Genomic DNA, 23,239 nt, shown 5'->3' with positions numbered 1-23,239 from the left:
CTGTGCATGGGAGTTTGAATTTTCTACCTCTCCTTCTTAGATTTATTATTGAAAATGTACTGAGGGGCACCTGGGTGGCTCAGTGGGTTAAAGCCTCTGCCTTTGGCTCAGGTCATGATCATGATCCTATGAGAATAGTCCTGGGATAGAACCCCGCATCGCATCGGGCTCTCTGCTCAGCAGGGAGCCTGCTTCCTCCTCTCTCTCTCTGCCTGCCTCTCTGCCTACTTGTGATCTCTGTCTGTCAAATAAATAAATAAAATCTTTAAAAAAAAAAGAAAATGTACTGAGATGTTAAAAAATAAATTCAATTAGTTGCTTTTATAGATGCAAATTTAGGCTTTTTCCTTTTTATCTCAAAGTTTATTTCAAACTTTACCTCAACAATAAACCTCAGCTTTATTGATGAGTATTAAGTGGGCTATGCAATGATTGGGAAGTTTTACTGTTCTCAGACTTCACCACTTGGCTTTTTTGAATGATTGACTACTGGGTTAAAAGTTCAGCTCCAATATTATACTATGGGCTTTGCTTCTTAAGATCAGTGCCATCTTGTAAACACTATAAGCATATTTTAAAGTTTTGCAGTACTGACTTACATGAGCTTAGCCAAGCATTCATTTTAAAAATTAATAATAGTAATGGCTGACAATTACATAGTGTTTAATCCATTCTAGGCAATGTAAATACTGTAGATAATCTTAATTCTCTCTATATTAAATTACTTAGTCCTGACAATAACCATACAAAGTAGGTACCCTTATTGTCCCCATCTTACAGATGTGCAAACTGAGGCAATTATCAAACTGGAATTATTGAAAAGAGTTAAAGGAAGCTTAGAGCTTTTAAATTTTGCTTTATTTAACATATTTGCAGATCACTTGTTATATGCCAGGCGCTGTTTTAAATGGTGCCTGTGCAGTACACCCGCCCACGCCTCCCCCCTCCCCGGCCGACACACCCAAACTCAATTCTCATAACGAGCTTCTAAGGTACATTCCCATTTTAAAGACAAGAAAACTAAGGTACAGACAGATGAAAAAGGTTGCCTAGGGTCATAGAACTAGTAAATGGCCCAACTTGGGTGGCAACCCAGGCAATATGGTTCCATAGTCCATGCTTTAACCACTATAGTGTCCTAACTCTCTGCCTTCTCTTAACAAATAGAGAAGGCGGGGCGCCTGGGTGGCTCAGTGGGTTAAGCCTCTGCCTTCGGCTCAGGTCATGGTCTCAGGGTCCTCGGATTGAGCCCCAAATCGGGCTCTCTGCTCAGTGGGGAGCCTGCTTCCCCCCCTCTCTCTGCCTACCTGTGATCTCCCTCTCTGTGTCAAATAAATAAATAAAATCTTTAAAAAAAACAAATACAGAAGGCAAAACTTGTGACTAATGGGCCAAATGTCACCTGCAGATGTATTTTATTTGGTCTGCACAGTGTTTTCTTAACATTTTGCATCAGTTACCATTATTTAAAAACCAGGAGAGTAAGGTAGCCTTCACTTCTAATTCTGGCCCCACCTTCATTCTGTCATCTTCATTTTACAATTTTCTGAAACCTTGGTTTCAGAGAGGTTAAATCAAATCTTCCTAAGTTACTTGTTTAAGAAATAGTGGGGAATTGGGTGTCAAGGCTGTTTGAAACCAAAACAACACAACCAAATTAACAGTTTAAATTTCAATATGACTCAAAAAGTAATATTAAGGACCTTCTTTCTAGAAATAGAACCTGATGTCTTTATCTGTAATTTCAGGTTAGAACTCAAGCCAGAAGTGGTATTTTTGTCTTTTAAAGTTTGAATTCTGCCACTTACTAACTAGGACATCTGCGGCAATTTGCCTACTCTTTCTCAACCAAGGTTGCCTCACATGGTTCCTTCCTTATATGGTTGTTCATTCATACCACAAATATTTCCTTAGCATCTACTATATGCCATTTAGAGCATTGTTGTGAGAGTTAAAGAATATGACGCATCTGTATATCTTCTTTGAACAATGTCTATTTATGTCTTTTGCCCATTTTTAAACATTTTTTATTTAAATTCAATTAATTAACATAAAATATATTATTGGTTTCAGAGGTAGAGACCTGTGACTCATCGTTCTTATATAATACCCAGTGCTCATTACATCACATGTCCTCCTTAATTTCCATCACCCATTTACCCCATCTGTGCACCCCCTACCCCTTCAGCAATGCTTTTGTTTCCTATCCTTAAGAGTCTCCTACGATTTGTCTCCCTCTCTGGTTTTGTCTTCTTTTATTTTTTATTTTTTTCCGTCTTCCCCTATGATCCCATTTTGTTTCTTAAAGTCCACATACCAGTGAGATCATATGATAATTGTCTTTCTCTGACTGACTTCTTTTGCTTAGCATAATACCCTCTAGTTCTATCCATGTCATTGCAAATAGCAAGATTCCATTCTTTTTGATGGCTGCCTAATATTCCATTGTGTGTATGTATATATGTATATATACACATATATAAGTGTGTGTGTGTGTGTGTGTGTGTGTGTATACACACACACACACACACCACATCTTCTTTATCCATTCATCTGTCAGTGGACATCTGGGCTCTTTCCAATTTGGCTATTATGGACAATGATGTTATAAACATTGGGGTGCAAATGCCCTTTGGGATCACTACATTTGTATCTTTGGAGTAAATAATCAGTAGTGCAATTGCTGGGTCATAGTGTAGCTCTATTTTAAACTTCTTGAGGAACCTCTGTACTCTTTTCCAAAGTGGCTGCTCCAGCTTGCATTCCTACCAACAGTGTAGGAAGGTTCCCTTTTTTCACATCTTTACCAACATCTGTCATTTCCTGACTTTTTAAAATTTTAGCCATTCTGACTGGTGTGAGGTGTCGTCTCATTGTGGTTTTGATTTGTATTTCCCTGATGCCAAGGGATACTGAGCATTTTTTCATGTGTCTGTTAGCCATTTGTATGTCTTCTTGGGAGAAATGTCTGTTCATGTCTTCAGCCCATTTCTTGACTGGATTATTTGTTCTTTGGGTGTTGAGTTTGATAAGTTCTTTATAGATTTTGGGTATTAGTCCTTGATCTGATATGTCATTTGCAAATATCTTGTCCCATTCTGTTGGTTGTCTTTTGGTTTTGTTGACTGTTTCCTTTGCTGTGCGTAAGCTTTTGATTTTGAAGTCCCGATGGTTCATTTTTGCCTTTTCGTTCCCTTGCCTTTGGAGACATGTCTAGCAAGAAGTTGCTGCTGCAGAGGTTGAAGAGGTTCCTGCCTGTGCTCTCCTCTAGGATTTTGATGGATTGCTGTCTCACATTTAGGACATTCATCCATGTTGAGTCTGTTTTTATGTATGGTGTAAGGAAGTGGTCCAGTTTCATTCTTCTGCATGTGGCTGTCCAATTTTTCCCAACACTGTTTGTTGAAGAGACTGTCTTTTTTCCTCGGTTATTCTCTCCTGCTTTGTCAAAGATTAATTGAACATAGGGTTGAGGGTCCATTTCTGGATTCTCTATTCTTTTCATTCATCTATGTCTGTTTTTGTGCTAGTATCATACTGTCTTGATGATTACAGCTTTGTAAATACAACCTGAAATCTGGAATTGTGATGCCTCAAATTTTGACTTTCTTTTTCGACATTCTTCTAGCTATTCGGGGTCTTTTCTAGTTCCATACAAATTCCATACTTTTCTAGTTCCATAAGATTGTTTTTTCCAGGTCTGTGAAAAATGTTGATGGTATTTTCCATCATTCCATCCATTGGAATCATTCCATTCCATCCACTGAATGGATGATTTGCTTTGGGTCGTATAGACATTTTAACTATTTGTTCTTCCAATCCAGGAGCATGAAATGTTTTTCTATTTCTCTGTGTCTTCCTCAATTTCTTTCATAAGTATTCCATAGTTTTCAGAGTACAGATCATTTACCTTTTTGGTTATGTTTATTCCTAGATATCTAAGGGTTTTTGGTGCAATTGTAAATGGGCTCAATTCCTTGATTTCTCTTTCTTCTGCCTTATTGTCATTATATAGAAATGCAACTGACTTCTGTGCATTGGTTTTATGCCTTACTAATTTGTGGAATTTCTGTATCAGTTCTAGCAATTTTTGGGTGGAGTCTTCTTGGTTTTCTGCATAGAGCATCATGTAGTCTGGGAAGAGAGAAGGTTTGACTTCTTCTTTGCCAATTTAGATGCCTTTAATTTCTTTTTGTTATATGATTGCTAAGGCTAGGCCTTCCAGTACTGTGTTGAACAGCAGTGGTGAGAGTGAACATCCTTGTCATATTCCTGACCTTAGGACAAAACTTTCAGTTTTCCCCATTGAGGATGATATTCATGGTGAGTTTTTCATATATGGTTTTTATGATATTGAGGTATGCTCCTTCAATCTGTACACTACAGAGGGTTTTTATCAAGAAAGGATTCTGTATTTTGTCAAATGCTTTTTCTGCATCTATTGAGAGGATCATAATGTTCTTGTCCTTTCTTTTGTTAATGTGGTGTATCACATTGATGGATTTGTGGATAGTGAACCACCTCTGAGGCAGCCCAGGAGTAAATCCTATTTGGTGGTGGTGAGTAATCCTTTTAGTGTACTATTGGATCCTATTAGCTAGTATCTTTGTAAGAATTTTTACATCCATGTTCATCAGGGATATTGCTTGTAAATCTCCTTTTTGCTGGGGTCTTTTTTGGTTTGGGGATCAAGGTAATGCTGCCCTCATAGAAATTTTCCTTCTTTTTTCTTTTTGTTTGAAACAGCTTCAGAAGAAAAGGTATTAGTTCTTCTTTAAATGTTTTGTAGAATTCCCCTGGGAGGCCATCTGGCCCTGGACTCTTGTTTATTGGGTGATTTTTTATTACTGTTTCAATTTCTTTTTTTTTTAAAGATTTTATTTATTTATTTGACAGAGAGAGATCACGAGTAGGCAGAAAGGCAGAGAGGCAGAGAGGGGGAGGGGGAAGCAATCTCCCTGCTGAGTAGAGAGCCCAATGTAGGGCTTGATCCCAGGACCCTGAGATCATTACCTGAGCAGAAGGCAGAGGCTTAACCCACTGAGCCACCCAGGCGCCCCCTACTGTTTCAGTTTCATAACTGATTAGGAGTCTGTTCAGGTTTTCTATTTCTTTCTGTTTCAGTTTTGGTAATTTTTATGTTTGTAGGAATGCGTCCATTTTTTCCAGATTGCCTAATTTGTTGTCATATAATTGCTCATAATATTCTTTTACAGTTGTATTTCTTCAGTGTTGGTTGTGATTTCTCCTCTTTCACTCTTGATTTTATTCATTTGGGTCCTTTCACTTTTTGATAAATTTGGCTAAGGGTTTATCTATCTTATTAATTTGAAAGAACTAGCTCCTAGTTTCTTTGATCTGTTCTGTTTTTTTTTCTTTCTGTATCATTGATTTCTGCTCTAATCTTTGTTATTTCTCTTTTCCAGCTGGATTTTGGCTTTATTTGCTGTTCTTTTTCCAGCTCCTTTTTGTATAAGTTTATGTTGTATATTTGAGACTTTTCTTGTTTTTTGAGAAGGACCTTTATGGCTATTTATTTCCTGCTTAGGACCACCTTTGCTGTATCCCAAAGGTTCTGAACGATCTTGTTTTCATTTTCATTTGTTTACATGTATTTTTTAATTGTTCTTATATCCCCGGTTGACCCATTCATTCTTTACTAGCATGCTCCTTAACCTCCATGTGGTTTTGTTCTTTCCAATTTTTCTCATGTGATTAAGTTCAAGTTTTAAAGCACTGTGGTCTGAAAATATGCATGGTATGATCTCAGTCTTTTTGTACCAGTTGACATCTGATTTGTGATCTATTCTGTAGGATATTTCATGTGCACTGGATAAGAATATGTATTCTGTTGTTTTAGGATGAAATGCTCTGACTATATCTGTAAAGTCTATCTGGTCCAGTGTGTCATTTAAAGCCCTTGTTTTGGGGCGCCTGGGTGGCTCAGTGGGTTAAAGCCTCTGCCTTCGGCTCAGGTCATGATCCCAGGGTCCTGAGATCGAGCCCCGCATCGGGCTCTCTGCTCAGCAGGGAGCCTGCTTCCCCTCCTCTCTCTCTGCCTGCCTCTGTCTACTTGTGAGCTCTCTCTCTGTCAAATAAATAAATAAAATCTTTAAAAAAAAAAAGAAAGAAAGAATTAAAAAAAAAAGCCCTTGTTTCCCTGTTGATCTTCTGCTTAGATAATTTGTCCATTGCTGTGAGTGGGGTGTTAAAATCCACTACTAGGATTGTACTATTATCAAAGTATTTTTTTAAATTTTGTTATTAATTGGTTTATACAGTTGGCTGCTCCCTAGTTAGGGACATAAATATTTAAAATTCTTAGATCTTGTTGGATAGACCCTTTTATTATGATATAGTGTCTTTCTTAATTTCTTATTTCAGTCTTTGGTTTGAAATCTAGTTTGTTTTATATAAGTATGGCTACTCCAGCTTTCTTTTGATGTCCATTTGAATGATAAATTGTTCTCTACCCCCTTACTTTCAATCTGAAAGTGTCTTTGGTTATAAAATGAGTCTCTTATACAATGCATTTCGATGGGTCTTGTTTTTCAATTCAATCTGATACCCTGTGTTTTTTGATTAGAGCTTTTTGTCCATATTCATTCATAGTAATTATTGAAAGATACGAATTTAGTGTCATTTTATAACCTGTAAAGCTGTTTCTGTAGATTGTCTCTGTTCCTTTCTGGTCTTTGTTACTTTTGGGCTCTCTCTCTCTGCTCAAAGGATCTCCTCTAATATTTCTTGCAGGGCTGGTTTAGTGTTCACAAATTCCTTTAGTTTTGTTTTTCCCAGAAACCATCTCTCCTATTTTGAATGACAGGCTTGCTGGATAAAGTATCTTGGCTGCATAGTTTTCCCACTTAGCCAGTCCTTTCTGGCATGGCAGGTCTCTTTGGACAGGTTTGCTTCCAGCTTTATCTTTTTACCCTTGTAGGTTAAGGATTTTTTCCAGAGCTGCTTTCAGGATTTTCTCTTTACTTCTGAAGTATTCAAGTTTCACTATTGTATGTCAAGGTGTTGACCTATTTTTATTGATTTTGAGGGGGGTTCAGTATGCCTCCTGGACTTGAATGCCTGTTTCCTTCCCCAGATTAGGGAAGTTCTCAGTTATAATTTGTTCAAATAACCCTTCTGCCCCCCTTCATCTTCTGGGACCCTTGTTTTATTTGAATATTATTTTGCTTTATGGTATCTCTTGATTTCTCTCATTCTCCCTTCATGTTCTAATAGCTGTGTTTCTCTCTTTTCTCAGCTTCCTTGTTTTATATATCCCTGACTTCTATATCTCTGACTCTGTCTTCTGTCTCATTTATACTAGCTGTTAGAGCTTCCATTTTTTACTGCATCTCAGGAATCGCATTTTTAATTTCGACCTGATTAGATTTTATTTCTACAGTGAGTGATTTTCTACTGTCTTCTGTGCTTTTTTCCATCCCAGCTAGTGCCTTTATAATTTTTGTTCTGATTTCTAGTTCTGATGTCTTACTTATAACCATATTGATTAAATTCCCAGAAGTGAGTACTTCTACCTATTCTTTCTTTTGGGTTGAGTTTCTCCATCTCATCATTATGTCCAGAAATGAATAAAAGAAAGAGAGAGAAAAGGCAAAAATTAAAAACACCAGAAAAATACAAACAAAACTAACTAGAAGAAAATGGAACCAGATCAAAATAAGGAAAAAGCCAAACAAGAAGTAAAGCAAAACAAGACAAACTAGATCCTGGGGGATTTTGGTTTGTTTGGTTTGTTTGATAAAGGAAACTAGACCTCAAAATAGAAAAAAGAGAAAAACCTATATATACAAAAACACAATAAAATACAATGAAGGAAACCAAAAATTATATATATATATATGTATACATATACACATATATATATATATATAATGTTAAGATAAACATGAAAAAAGAATTTAAAAAATAAGAAAATAGCTGGAAAAATAAAACTAAAAGACAAAAAATAATAGTAATAATAGTATATATAGTAATAATAATAGTATATATGTATATATGCTATATGTATAAGAATAATAGTAATAGTAATAAAAAAGTAATAAAAAAATGAATGCTATATTCTGTTTCCCCCAAGTACTGGAGTCTTGCCATTCTCTATGATCAGTAAACTTCATGCCGGTGAATTGTTCCTACTGTTCTTGTGGGGGGAGGGGCCTGTTACAGTGATTCTCAGACATACATGCCCAGGTAGAATTGTGTTCCCCTTGCCAGAGGGTGGGCTCAGTGTAAGGGGCTGCAGATTGTACTATGCGGTTCTATTTTCCTCCCTGAGGGCTTTCAGCACCAATGGGGGAGATTAAAATGGCAGCACCCAGGGACGGCTGGGTGGCTCAGTTGGTTGGGCAGCTGCCTTCAGCTCGGGTCATGATTCCAGCGTCTTGGGATCGAGGCCCGCATCGGGCTCCTTGCTTGGCAGGGAAGCCTGCTTCTCCCTCTGCCTCTGCCTGCCATTCCGCCTGCCTGTGCTCACTCTTTCGCTCTCTCGCTCTCTCTCACAAATAAATAAATAAAATCTTTAAAAAAAATGGCAGCACACAGATCTCTAGCCCTAGAGCTTAAATATTGCTACCTGACTCTTCAGTGAGCCCTCACAGAAAAGCAGTCAATCTCTCTTGTCTCCCTGGTTTCTGCTTGAACTCTGTTCAACCGGCCTGTGACCGGGCGTTTTTATCTCAGGCACATGTCACAGTTTCTAGTCTTCCAACTTTATGGACTCCTGTGGTGTGAACCCACACCATTCCTCCTGGGGGAGGGAGGGGAGTCTCACTGCACTTCTGCCTTTTGCTGGGCCCCTGCCTGGAAAATAGCTGCTTGACCTTGTAGCAGTTTGCAGTTTATGGCAACACTGAGCAGAAATTTGGTGCCTAGACCCTCCATTTTCAACTGGTTTCCCCACTCTGAAGCCTGGAAACTGCCACATTCAGTCACCCCTGTTCTTGTGATCCCAGGGATCATGATACCACACTGTCCCACCTGAGATTCTGCCCTGCTTCACCACCTGCTCACCTTTAAGCCATGGATGCTCCACACTGTAGCAGACTTCTAAAAGTTCTGATTTTGCACTCCACTGCTCAAATACTTTGTAGTGGTTTCTTTAAGCTAGCTCCTGCCCCTCTTCCCTATCTTCAGATGTATCACCCCAGATTCATAGCTCCAGACCTCCTACCTTCCAAAAAGTGGTCACTTTTCTATTTGTAGAATTACAGCAATTCTGTTCTCAGATACCTGATTTATTTTACATTTGTTCAGAATGATTTGGTAACTACCTAGCTGAATTACAGGGACCAGGTGAAATTAAGTTTCCTTATTCCTCTGCCGTCTTAACTCCTGGGATCTCAATTCAGAATCTTTTTTGAAATTTCCTTTTCTGATTTTTCTTTGCTAGTGCACAGAAATAAAACTATGTACTCTTGATCTTATATTCTGTAATTTCACTGAATTTGCTTATTAGCTCTAAGAGGTTTTTCAGTTGTTCCTTAGAATTATTTATACAGTAGGATCACATCATCTGCGAATAGAAATAATTTCATTCCTTCTTTCCAATTTGGGTTTTTTTTTCTTTTTCTTGGCCTTATTGCACTGCCTAAAACTTGAAGAACAACATGAACAGAAGTGGTAAAAACAGGTATCCTTTCCTTGTTTCTTATCTGAAGCAAAAAGTTTTTAGTCTTTTTTCATTGAGTATACTGTTAGCTGTGTGTTTTCCATAAATGCCCTTTATCAAGTTAAGAAACTTCACTTCTATTCCTAATTTCTTTTTTCAAAAACAAATTTATTTCTAGTATAGTTAACATAAAATGTTATATTAGTTTCAGGTATACAATTTAGTGATTCAGCAATTCTATACATTACTCCATGCTCATCATCACACTTGCACTCCTTAATCCCCGTCACCTATTTCACCCATTTCTCCCCCCAGCCTACCCTCTGGTAACCATCAGTTTGTTCTCTTTAGTTAAGAGTCAAGTTTCTTGGTTTCTCTCTCTCTTTTTCCTGTGCTTGCTAGCTCTGTTTCTTACAATCTACCTATGAATAAAATCATAAGGTATTTGTTGTCTATCTCTTACTTGTTTTGCTTAGCATTATATTCTCTACCTCTGTCCATTTTGTTGCAAATGGCAAGATTTAATTCTTATTTATGGCTGAATAATATTCCATTGAACAAATATATACCATATCTTTAGCTCTTCGACTATCAATGAACACTTAGGCTGCTTCCATAGTTTGGCTATTTTAAATAATGCTGCAATAAACATAGGAATGCATGTATCTTTTTGAATTAGCGTTTTTGCATTTTTGCTGTCAATATCCAGTAGTGTGCTTACTGGATCACAGGGTAGTTCTATTTTTAACTTTTTGAAGAACTTCCATACTAGATTAAAGGCCTAAATGTTTTTGTTTCACTTGCCTTTGGAGACATGTCTTAAAAGGACTTCAGCATAAAAAAACTTCTGCACAGCAAAGTAAACAGTCAACAAAACTAAGAGGCAGCCCATGGAATGGGAGAGGATATTTGCAAGTGACATTACAAAGGGCTGATATCCAAGATCTATAAAGAACTTCTCAAACTCAATACTCAAAAAAATAATAACCCAGTTAAAAAAAATGGACAGAAGACATGAACAGACATTTCTCCAAAAAAGACATACAAATAGCTAACAGACACATGAAAAAATGATCAACATCACTAGCCATCAGGGAGATTCAAATCAAAACCACAATGAGATACCACATTACACAGAATGGCCAAAATTAACAAAACAGGAAACAATTAATATTGGTGAAGATATGGAGAAAGGGGAACCCTCTTACACTGTTGGTGGGAATGCAAGCTGGTGTAGCCACTCTGGAAAACAGCATGGAGTTTCCTCAAGATGTTAAAAATAAAGCTACCTTACGACCCAGCAATTGCACTACTAGGTATTTACCCCAAAGATACAGATGTAGTGAAAAGAAGGGCCATATGCACCCCAATATTCACAGTAGCAATGTCCACAATAGCCAAATTGTGGAAGGAGCCAAGATGCCCTTCAACAGACTAATGGATAAAGAAGATGTGGTCCATATCTACATGGAATATTGCTCAACCTTCAGAAAGGATGAATACCCACCATTTGCATCAACATGGATGGAACTGGAGTGGATTATACTAAGTGAAATAAGTCAAGCAAAGAGAGCCAATTATCATATGGTTTCACTTATTTGTAGAACATAAGGAATAGCATGGAGGACGTTAGGAGAAGGAAGGGGAAAATGAAGGGGGGGAAATCAGGGAGATGAACCATGAGAGACTATGGACGCTGGGAAACAAACTGAGGCTTTCAGAAGGGGGGGTAGGGGGATGGATTAGCCCAGTGATGGGTATTAAGGAGGGCATGTATTGCATGGAGCACTGGGTGTTATACGCAAACAATGAATCATGGAACACTACATGAAAAACTAATGATGTACTACAGTGACTAACATAACATAATAAAAGAAAATAAGAGAAAAAGAAAAGCCTAAATGTGAGACCTGAAGCCATAAAAATCCTAGAAGAGAACACAACCAATAATTTCTCTGACATCAACCATGGCAACATATTTTTTGATCTGTCTCCTGAGGCAATAGAAATAAAAGCAAAAATATGCTATGGGACTATGTCAAAATAAAAAGCTTCTGTACAGCAAAGAAAACAACTAACAAAATTAAAAGGCAACCTACTAAATGGGAGAAGATATTTGCAAATGACATATCTGATAAAGGATTAGTATCCAAAACATATAAAGAACTGATACAACTCAACACCCACAAAACAATCCATTTAAAAAACGGGCAGAAGACATGAGGAGACATTTCTCCAAAGAAGACATCCACATGGCCAACAGACACCTGAAAAATGGTCAACATCACTCATCGTTAGAGAAATGCAAATCAAAACCACAGTGAGATATTACCCCACACCTGTCAGAATAGCTAAAATCAAAAACAGAAGAAACAACAAGCATTGACAAGGATGTGGAGAAAAAGAAAACCTCGTGCATTATTCCTAGTTTCTTGACTATTTTTTATCCATAAAAGTTTGTGGTATCTTGTCAAATACTTTTCTAGCATCAATGGAGACGATTGTATTTTTTTCCCTTTATTCTCTTAATGTAGGGTATTACATGATTGATTTTCATATGTTGAAGTAGACTTACATTTCTTGGATACATCTCTCTTGACCATGATGTATAATCCTCTAATATGCTGCTGAATTTGGTTTGCTGGTAATTTTTCAGTAGTGTTACATCTATATATTCATGAGATGTTTGTAAGTTGTTTTCTTTTCTTGTGATATCTTTATCCACCACAGGTATAAGGGTAATGCTGGCATTATAGAGTAAGCTAGGAAGTGTTCCATCTTTGATTTTTTTTAAATGATTTTATTTATTTATTTGACGGATAGAGGTCACAAGTAGGCAGAGAGGCAGGCAGAGAGAGGGGGAAACAGGCTCCCTGCTGAGCAGAGAGCCTGATGTGGGGCTTGATCCCAGGACCCTGGGATCACGATCTGAGCCGAAGGCAGAGGCTTTAACCCACTGAGCCACCCAGGTGCCCCCGTCTTTGATTTTTTTTTTTTAACAGTTTGAGAAGGATGGATGTTTATTCTTCTTTAAGTATTTGGTACAATTTACCACTGAATCTATCTAGTCTTGGATTTTTTTTTTTTTGTTGGGAGGTTTTTGATTATTGATTCAATCTTTTTACTTTTTCTGATTTTTCTTTCTCTTAACTCAGTTTTGGTCATTTCTGTGTTTTCAGGAATTTGTCCATTTCATTTAGGTTACCCAATTTGTTCATGTATAATAGATCCTATTCTATTATAATCTTTTCTATTTATGTAATGTCTCTATTACTATCTCCACTTTATTTCTGATATTAGTAACTCGAGTCCTCTCTCCTGACCTGGCTAGTTGAAGGTTTGTCAATTCTGTTGATTTTTTTCAAGGTCCCAACTTTCAGTTTCATTGATTCTATTGTTTTTGAGTTCTCTATTTTGTTTTTCTCAAGTCTTCATTATATCCTTCCTTCTGCTAGCTTTGAATTTAGTTTTCTCTTCTGTTTTAGTTCCTTAAGGTATAAAGTAAGATGATTGATTTTATATTTTTGCTCTTTAATAATGTAGGCATTTAAAGCCATAAATTTGGGACACCTGCCTGGCTCATTCGGTTGATCATCTGCCTTTGGTACAGATCATGACCCAGGGCTCAGCGGAGGTCTGCTTCTCCCTCTCCCTCTGTGCTCTCTCTCTCTCAAGTAAATAAATAAAATCTTTAGAAAAAATAAAGCCATAAATTTACCTCTTGAGTACAGCTTTTACTGTATCCTGTTAGATTTGGTATGTTGTGTTAATATAGTCATTCATCTCAAAGTATTTTCTTTGTCACTTGTCATTTATTCCTTGATCCATTGCTTAATAGTGTATTTTTTAGCAAAACATACGCTCGTTGAGTCAGAATGTATGCCTGCGACTGATAAAACATTGTGTCAACCATACTCAAATAAAAAAAATTTAAGAATACATGAAGTAAATATAGCAAAATAATAAGACCTTCATATGCTGATTAGATATAAATTTAAAAATGAATTTATTGTTTAATTTCCCCATATTTTAAATTTTATAGTTTTTGCTATTATTCATTTCCAGTTTAATTCCATTGTGTCATAAAAGAAACTTTGTATCATTTCAATCTTTTAAATTTATTGAGATTTGTTTTGTAGTCTATTATATGGTTTAAAAATGGAAAATGTCCCATGTACATTTGAGAAGAATGTGTATTTTTCTGTTGTTGGGTTCAGTGTTTTCATATATCTGTTAGACTGATTGGCTTATAATGTTGTTCAAGTCCTCTATTTTCTTACTGATCCTCTCTCTAGTTTTTCTTTAGTCTCAAGGTAAAATTTTAATACAATCTGCTGTTCCCTTCAATTATGTTACATGTTACATTCCTCATCCCAATCACCTATTTAACCCATCCCCTCCCATTTCACCTCTGGTAACCTTTAGTTTCTTCTCTAAGAGGCTGTTTTGGTTTGCTTCTCTATTTTATTCCCCTTTGCTCTTTTGTTTTGTTTTTTAAATTCCACATATGAGTGAAATCATATGGTATTTCTCTTCCCCTGACAAACTTATTTTGCTTACTGTAATACTCTGTAGTGCCATCCATGTTGTTCCAAATGTCACAATTTCATTCCTTTTTATGGCTGAATGCTATTCCATTATGTATATATACACACCACATCTTCTTTATCCATTCAAAAGTTGCTGGACAATTGGGCCGTTTCTATAATTTTCCTATTCTAGATAATGCTGCTGTAAACATCAGTGTGCCTATATCCCTTAGAATTAGTATTTTTGTATTTTGGGCGTAAACACCTAATAGTGTAATTGTTGGATCTTTGTGTAGTACTATATATTTTTTTGAGGAACCTCCTTCTGTTTCCCAGAGTGGGTGCACCAGTTTGCATTTCTACCAGCAGTGCAAGAGGGTTCCCATTTCTCCACATCCTTGCCAATACCTGTTGTTCCTTGTGTTGTTGATTCTAGCCATTCTGACAGGTGTGACATAATATCTCATTGTCATTTTAATTTTCATTTTCCTGATACTTAGTGATGTAGAGCATCTTTTCATGTGTCTGTTGGCCATCTGGATGTTTTCTTTGGAAAAATTTCTGTTCATGTTCTTTGCCCATTTTCTAATTGGATTATTTATTTTTCAGTGTTGGATTTTTTATACATTTTTTATATATGTTGGATACTCTTTATTACAAATGTCATTTGCAAATATCTTCTCCCCTTCCATAGGTTGCCTTTTAGGTTTGTGGATTGTTGCCTTCACTATGCAGAAGCTTTTTATTTTGATGAAGTCCTAATAGTTTATTTTTACTTTTTTTCCCTTGCCTTGATTTTAGTCATTCTGAAATGTGTGAAATGGTATCTTATTGTAGTTTTGATTTGCATTTTCCTGATGATGAGAGATATTGAGCATCTTTTCATGGGTCTGTTGGTCATCTGTATGTCTTCTTTGGAAAAATGTCTATTCATGTTTTCTGCACATTTTTAAATCAGATTATTTGGTTTTTGGGTGCTGAATTTCCTGAGTTCTTATATATTTTGGATACTAACCCTTTATCAGATATGTTGTTAGCAAATATTTTCTCTCATTCCATAGGTTGCCTTTTAATTTTCCTGATTATTTCTTTCATGGTGTAGAAGCTTTTTATCTTAATGAAGTCCTGGTGTTTATTTTTGCTTTTCTTTTCCTTGCCCCAGGAGACATATCTCAAAAGGAGTTACCATGGCCAATATCAAAGAGGTTATTGCCTGTGTTCCTTTCTAGGATTTTGATGATTTCAGTTTTTTCATTTAGATCTTTAATGAAGTTTTAAAAGATTTATTTATTTTAGAGAGAAAGAGAGAGCAGGGGGAGGGGCAGAGAGAGAGAAAGAGAGTCTTAAGCAGACTCCACCCTGAACATGGAACCCAACATGGGGCTCAGTCTCATGACCCTGAGATCATAACCTGAGCCCAATCCAAGAGTCAGATGCTTAACCAACTGAGCCACCCAGGTGCCCTAATCTTTAATGCATTTTGAATTTCTTTTCGTAAATGGTGGGAGATAGTTGTCCAGTTTCATTCTTTTGTATGTTGCTGTCCAGTTTTCTCAGCACTATTTGTTGAAGAGACTGTCTTTTTCCCATTGGATATCTTTTGCTGCTTGGTCAAAGAGTAACTGGCCATGGATATGTGGGTTCATTTTTGGTATTTTTATTCTGTTCCATTGATCTATATGTCTGTTTTTGTGCCAGTACCATACTGTTTTGATCACTACAGCCTTATAATATAACTTGAAGTCCAAAATTATTATACCTCCAGCTTTGATTTCCTTTGTCAAGGTTGCTTTGGTTATTCAGGGTCTTTTGTGGTTCTCTACAAATTTTGAGCTTATTTTCTGTATGTCTGTGATAAATATCTTTGGTATTTTAATAGGGATTGCATTGAATGTGTTGATTGCTCTGGGTAGTATAGCCATTTTAACAATATTTGTTCTTCTAATCCATGAGCATGGAATGTCTTTCCATTTCTTTATGTCATCTTCAATTTCTTTCATCATTGTTTTCTAGTTTTCAGAGTACAGGTATTTTACCTCCTTGGACAGGTTTACTCCTAGGTATTTTATGGTTTTTTGGTACAATTGTAAATGATATCGATTCTTTGATTTTTCTTTCTGCTCCTTCATTATTACTGTATAGAAATGAAACAGATTTCTGTATGTTGACTTGGTATTCAATTTTACTGAATTTGTGTATCAGTTCTAGCAATTTTCTGGTGGAATGTTTTGGGTTTTCTATATAGAGTGTTATGTCATCTGAAAATAGTGAAAGTTTGACTGTTTCCTTGCTGATTTGGATACCTTTCATTTATTTTTGTTGTCTGATTGTTGTGGCTATGACTTCCACTACTCTGCTAAACAATAGTGGTGAGAATTGACATCCCTGTTTTCTTGCTGACTATAGAGGAAATGCTCTCAGGTGTGTTCCTCATCAAGCATGATATTAGCTGTGGGTTTTTCATATATGGCCTTTCTTTTTTTTTTAAAGATTTTATTTATTTACTTGACATACAGAGATCACAAGCAGGCAGTGAGGCAGGCAGAGAGAGAGGGGGAAGCAGGCTCCCCACTGAGCAGAGAGCCCGATGCAGGGCTTGATCCCAGGATGCTGGGATCATGACCTGAGCCAAAGGCAGAGGCTTAACCCACTGAGCCACCCAGGTGCCCCAATATATGGCCTTTTTATGTTGAAATATGTTTCCACTAAACCTACTTTGTTGAGTATTTTTATTATGAATGGATGTTGTACTTTGTCAGATGCTTTTTCTGCATCTATTGAAATGATCTTATGGTTCTTATTCTTTCTTTTATTAACGTGGTGTATCATGTTGATTGATATGTAAATATTGAACCACCCTTGCAGCCCAGAAATAAATCCCACTTGATCATGATGAATGACTGTTTAATGTACTCTTGGATTTGATTTGCTAGTATTTTGCTGAGAACTTTTGCATACATGTTCATTGGCAATATTGGCCTATAGTCATATATTATATATAATATTGGCCTTTAGTGGAATCCTTATCTGATTTTGGTTTCAGGGTAATGTTGGCCTCATGGAATAGTTTGGAAGTATTCCTTCCTTTTCTACTTCTTGGAAGTTTTTAAAGAATATATATTACCTCTTCTTTAAATGTTTGTTAGAATTCCCCTTGGAAACCATCTGGCCCTGGAGTTTTGTTTGTGGGAATTTTTTTGATTTCTGTTTCTTTGCTAGTTATCAGTCATTCAAGTTTTCTGTTTCCTGCTGTTTCAGATTTAGCAGTTTATATATTTCTAGGAATTTATCCATTCCTTCCAGGTTGTTTAATTTGTTAGCATATGGTTTTTCATAATATTTACTTATAACAGTTTGTATTTCTGTGATGTGTGTTGTTCTTTCTCTTCTCTCATTTGTAATTTTATTCATTTGGGTCCTTTCTCTTTTTTTGATAAGTCTGACTAGAGGTTTATTAATTTTATTAGTTTTTTTTCAAAGAACCAGGTCTTGATTTCATTGATTTTTTTTTTTTTTAGTTTTTGTATCATTTATTTCTGCTCTAATCTTTACTAGGTCCTTCCTTCTGCTAGATTTAGGCTTCATTTTTTGCTCTTTCTACCTCCTATATGTGAGATGTTAAGTTGTTGATTTCAGGTTTTTCTTGCTTCTTGATTTAGGCCTGTATTGCCATTTACTTCCCTCTTAGGACCACTTTTTTGCATCTCAGATGTTTTGGCTGTTGTGTACTCATTTTCATTTGTTTCCATAAACTCTTTAATTCCTTAGTTGATTTCCTGGTTGACCCATTCATTGTTTAGTAGCATGTTGTGTTGCCTCCATGTATTTATGGTATTTCCATAGTTTTTCTTGTGATTGACTTCTACTTTTGTAGTGCTGTGGTTAGAAAAGATTCATAGTATGATTTCAATCTTTGTGTTAGTTGCTGCCTTATTTGTAACCCAATACGTGATTTATATGGGAGACTATCCCATAGAGTCTTTAAAAGAACGTGTATTTTACTGTTTTAGCATAGAATATTGTGAATATACCTGTTAAGACCATCTGGTTCAAAGCCATTGTTTCCTTGTTGATCTTTTTAAATGATCTTTCTATTGATGTATGTGGGTTGCTAAAGTCCCCTACTATAAATGTATTACTGTCAGTAAGTTTCTTTATGTTTGTTATTAATTGTTTTATGTATTCAGGTGCTTCCATGTTGGGTGCATAAATATTCATCATGGTTAGATATTCTTGTTGGATTGTCCCCTTTATTATGACAACATGCCCTTTTTGTTTGCCACTAGATGAAACACAGGACCTTATCTTTTTTTATTTATATTGTTATATTTTAGCTATATTGTTCTGGATGTTTTAGATATTGTAATAAGCCAAGAAAAGGAAATAGGAGACTTGCATATTGGGAAGGAGAAAAACTCATTATTTGTTATTGATATATCTGCCATCTTGGAAAAATCCAAGAAAATCAACTAGAAAACTATGAAACGAAATAAGCTTAATAAAGTAAACTGGTTTCAAAATATCTAGATGAAATAAAAAAAATATATATATATGTATAGACATACATAAATGGAAACACAGGATTTTCTTATTCCCATTGCAAAGGCAGGTCTTTGTAGGATAAGCAAGGATATTCTTATGGTGGGGAGGAGGCCCCTACTTGCCTGCAGTTGACGTTCTGCAGAACCATGAAGTCCAAGTCCTCAATCAGGAACATTTTGGAGATGTAGCAGTCTTTATTTACTGGCTTGTACTGCTTGCCCTTGCCACTCTTGGGGACCTTGGTCCATAGCTCTTTGACATTCTCCACCACCATGTTGCAGTGCCTGTCATTGGCTTTCACATGGCCGAGGAGCTTCTTATTGTTATGCCAATTCATGATCACATGAAGAGCGTTGTTCTTCACTACTGCATTAGCACAGAGAGTGGATCCATGCTTACTTCTTCCTCCTGCCACTTCTGCAGTGCCTCCATGGTCATCTCAGTTTTGGGCTTTTTGAGGAGGCTCATGGTAGTAGAGGCTGTGCCCCCAGATCAGTGCTGTCCCTCCATGTTGCTTCTGTTTCTGTCTTCTGTATCTCTTGTTATGGTCTTTCTTTAAAGTCTAGTTTTTCCAAAACAAATATTGCCACTCCCACTTTCTTTTGACGTCCATATGCATAATAAATATATTTCCATCCCCTCATTTTCAATCTGCAGGTGAGTAAATGAGTCTATTATAGGCAGCATATAGCTAGGTCTTGTATTTTATTCATTCTGACACCCTATATATTTTAAAAAAGATTTATTTGTTTATTTGTGAAAGAGACTGGTAGGGGGGAGGAGAAAAGGGAGAGGAGAGAGAGAATCCCAAGCAGACTCTGTACTGAGCATGGAGCCTGATGCAGGGCTTGATCTCATGACCCCAAGATTATGACCCAAGCTGAAACCATGAGTTGGACACTCAGCCAACTACACTACCCAGGTACCAACCCTATGTTTTTTTGTTGAAGTGTTTGGTCCACTTACATTCATAGTAATTATTGATAGATACATATTTATTTCCATTTCATTACTTCTTTTGTAATTGTTTCTGGAGATTTTCTTTGATCCTTTCTTGTCTTTGTTGCTTTTGGTCTCCCCTTTGACCTCAGAGAGTCCCCTTTAATATCTTTTGCTGGACTGGTTTAGTGGTCACAAACTCCTATAGTTTTTGCTTGTCTGGGAAACTCTTTATCTCTCATTTATTCTGAATAACAGCCTTGGTGGATACAGCATTGTTGGCTGCAGATTTTTTCCATTTGGAACTTTGAATTTATCATCCCACTCCCATCTGGTTTGCCAAGTTTCTATTGAGAAATCTCCATCTAGCCTTATGGGTCTTCCCTTTAAGTTAAGGAGTTCTGATGTCTTGCTGCTTTTAAGATGTTTTCTTTCTAACTGTATTTTGAAAATTTAATTATAATATGTCTTGATGTTGGCCTGCTATTGTTGATTTTGATGGGAGTTCTCTGGGCTTCCTAGATGTGGACATCTGTTCCCTTCATCAGATTAAGGAAGTTTTCAACTCTTCTTTCTTCAAGTAAATTTTCTTTTTTGTTCATAGGATGAGACAATCCTACGGTCCTCTTAACTACTGCCATCTTCCCTCTCTCCTCCATCTTTTGTATGAATTTTAATTTAAAGTCCTTTTGTCTGATATTAATATAGCTACCATAGATCTTTTTCAGTTTTTATTTACATGGATGTGTTTGAAAAACTGTCTTCCAAATTGTACCATTTTGCATTCCCACCAGCAATGGGTGAGATTTCCTGTTCCCCTGCATCCTTATCTGCATATGAGTTGTCAGTATTTTAGAGTTTTGTCTTTCTAATATATGTGTAGTGATGGCCTATTGTTTTACTTCATTGTTATTTAGCTATTTTTTATTTTTATTTTTATCCTTATCTTTTTTTTTTACTTTTCAGCGTAACAGTATTCACTGTTTTTGCACTACACCCAGTGCTCCATGCAATACATGCCCTTCCCAATACCCAACACCTGCTTCCCCCAAACCCCCACCCCGCCCCTTCAAAACCCTCAGGTTGTTTTTCAGAGTCCATAGTCTTTCATGGTTCACCTCCCCTTCCAATTTCCCTCAACTCCCTTTTCCTCTCCATCTCCCCATGTCCTCCATGTTATTTGTTATGCTCCACAAATAAGTGAAACCATATGATAATTGACTCTCTCTGCTTGACTTATTTCACTCAGCATAACCTCTTCCAGTCCCATCCATGTTGCTACAAAAGTTGGGTATTCATCCTTTCTGATGGAGGCATAATACTCCATAGTGTATATGGACCACATCTTCCTTATCCATTCGTCCGTTGAAGGGCATCTTGGTTCTTTCTACAGTTTGGCGACCGTGGCCATTGCTGCTATAAACATTGGGGTACAGATGGCCCTTCTTTTCACTACATCTGTATCTTTGGGGTAAATACCCAGTAGTGCAATTGGAGGGTCATAGGGAAGCTCTATTTTTAATTTCTTGAGGAATCTCCACACTGTTCTCCAAATTGGCTGCACCAACTTGCATTCCCACCAACAGTGTAAGAGGGTTCCCCTTTCTCCACATCCTCTCCAACACACGTTGTTTCCTGTCTTGCTAATTTTGGCCATTCTAAGTGGTGTAATGTGGTATCTCAATGTGGTTTTAGTTTGAATCTCCCTGATGGCTAGTGATGATGAACATTTTTTCATGTGTCTGATAGCCATTTGTATGTCTTCATTGGAGAACAGTCTGTTCATGTCTTCTGCCCATTTTTTGATATGATTATCAGTTTTGTGTGGGTTGAGTTTGAGAAGTTCTTTATAGATCCTGGATATCAACCTTTTGTCTGTACTGTCATTTGCAAATATCTTCTCCCATTCCGTGGGTTGCCTCTTTGTTTTGTTGACTGTTTCCTTTGCTGTGCAGAAGCTTTTGATCTTGATGAAGTCCCAAAAGTTCATTTTCCCTTTTGTTTTCTTTGCCTTTTGAGACATATCTTGAAAGAAGTTGCTGTGTCTGATATCAAAGAGGTTCCGGCCTATGTTCTCCTCTAGGATACTGATGGATTCCTGTCTCACATTGAGACATCTTTTATCTATTTTGAATTTATCTTTGTGTACGGTGTAAGAGAATGGTCGAGTTTCATTCTTCTACATATATCTGTCCAGTTTTCCTAGCACCATTTATTGAAGAGACTGTCTTTTTTCCACGGTATATTTTTTCCTGCTTTGTCGAAGATTATTTGCCCGTAGAGTTGAGGGTCCATATCTGGACTCTCTAATCTGTTCAACTGGTCTATGTGTCTGTTTTTATGCCAGTGCCTTGCTGTCTTGGTGATCACAGCTTTGTAGTAAAGCTTGAAATCAGGTAACGTGGTGCCCCCAGTTTTATTTTTGTTTTTCAACATTTCCTTAGCGATTCGGGGTCTCTTCTGATTCCATACAAATTTTAGGATTATTTGCTCCAGCTCTTTAAAAAATTCCGGTGGAATTTTGATCAGAATGGCATTGAAAGTATAGATTGCTCTAGGCAGTATAGACATTTTAACAATGTTTATTCTTCCAATCCAAGAGCATGGAATGGTCTTCCATCTTTTTGTGTCTTCTTCAATTTCTTTCATTAGTGTTCTGTAGCTCCTCGAGTACAGATCCTTTACCTCTTTGGTTAGGTTTATTCCCAGGTATCTTATGGTTCTTGGTGCTATAGTAAATGGAATCAATTCTCTAATTTCCCTTTCTGTATTTTCATTGTTAGTGTATAAGAAAGCCACTGATTTCTGTACATTGACTTTGTATCCTGCCACATTACTGAATTGCTGTATGAGTTCTAGTAGTTTGGGGGTGGAGTCTTTTGGGTTTTCCAAATAAAGAATTATGTCATCTGCGAAGAGAGAGAGTTTGACTTCTTCATTGCCAATTTGGATACCTTTTATTTCTCTTTATTGTCTGATTGCTGTTGCTAGGACTTCTAATACTATGTTGAACAAGAGTGGTGAGAGTGGGCATCCTTGTCGTGTTCCTGATCTCAACGGGAAGGCTGTGAGCTTTTTCCCATTGAGAATGATATTTGCTGTGGGTCTTTCATAGATAGATTTTATGAAGTTCAGGAATGTTCCCTCTATCCCTATACTTTCAAGCGTTTTAATCAGGAATGGATGCTGGATTTTGTCAAATGCTTTTTCTGCATCCATTGTGAGGACCATGTGGTTCTTCTCTCTTCTCTTATTGATTTATTCTATCACTTTGATTGATTTGCGAATGTTGAACCATCCTTGTAACCTAGGGATGAATCCCACCTGGTTATGGTGGATAATCTTTTTAATGTGCTGTTGGATCCTGTTTGCTAGGATCTTGTTGAGAATCTTAGCATCCATATTCATCAGTGATATTGGTCTGAAATTCTCCTTTTTGGTAGGGTCTTTGCCTGGTTTGGGGATCAGGGTAATGCTGGCTTCATAAAAAGAGTCTGGAAGTTTTCTTTCTGCTTCAATTTTTTGATACAGCCTCAGGATAATAGGTGTTAATTCTTCCTTGAAAGTTTGGTAGAATTCCCCAAGGAATCCATAATGTCCTGGG

The 23,239-nt window shown here is 36.8% G+C and overlaps 1 protein-coding gene and 1 pseudogene across 1 annotated transcript in view; one reads left to right on the top strand and one right to left on the bottom strand.

The window, feature by feature from the left end:
• The window catches only part of ZDHHC15 (zinc finger DHHC-type palmitoyltransferase 15), a 162,218-nt gene that overhangs the window by 2,567 nt on the left and 136,412 nt on the right, over positions 1-23,239 (top strand). The window lies entirely within an intron of this gene.
• Positions 18,791-19,164, bottom strand: LOC116861198 (annotated as a pseudogene).

The sequence above is a fragment of the Lontra canadensis genome, unplaced genomic scaffold (genome assembly GCF_010015895.1).
Source record: "Lontra canadensis isolate GAN:19392208 unplaced genomic scaffold, GSC_riverotter_1.0 scaffold192, whole genome shotgun sequence".
Classification (NCBI taxonomy): domain Eukaryota; kingdom Metazoa; phylum Chordata; class Mammalia; order Carnivora; family Mustelidae; genus Lontra; species Lontra canadensis.
This window is presented reverse-complemented; position numbering and strand designations above follow the sequence as displayed.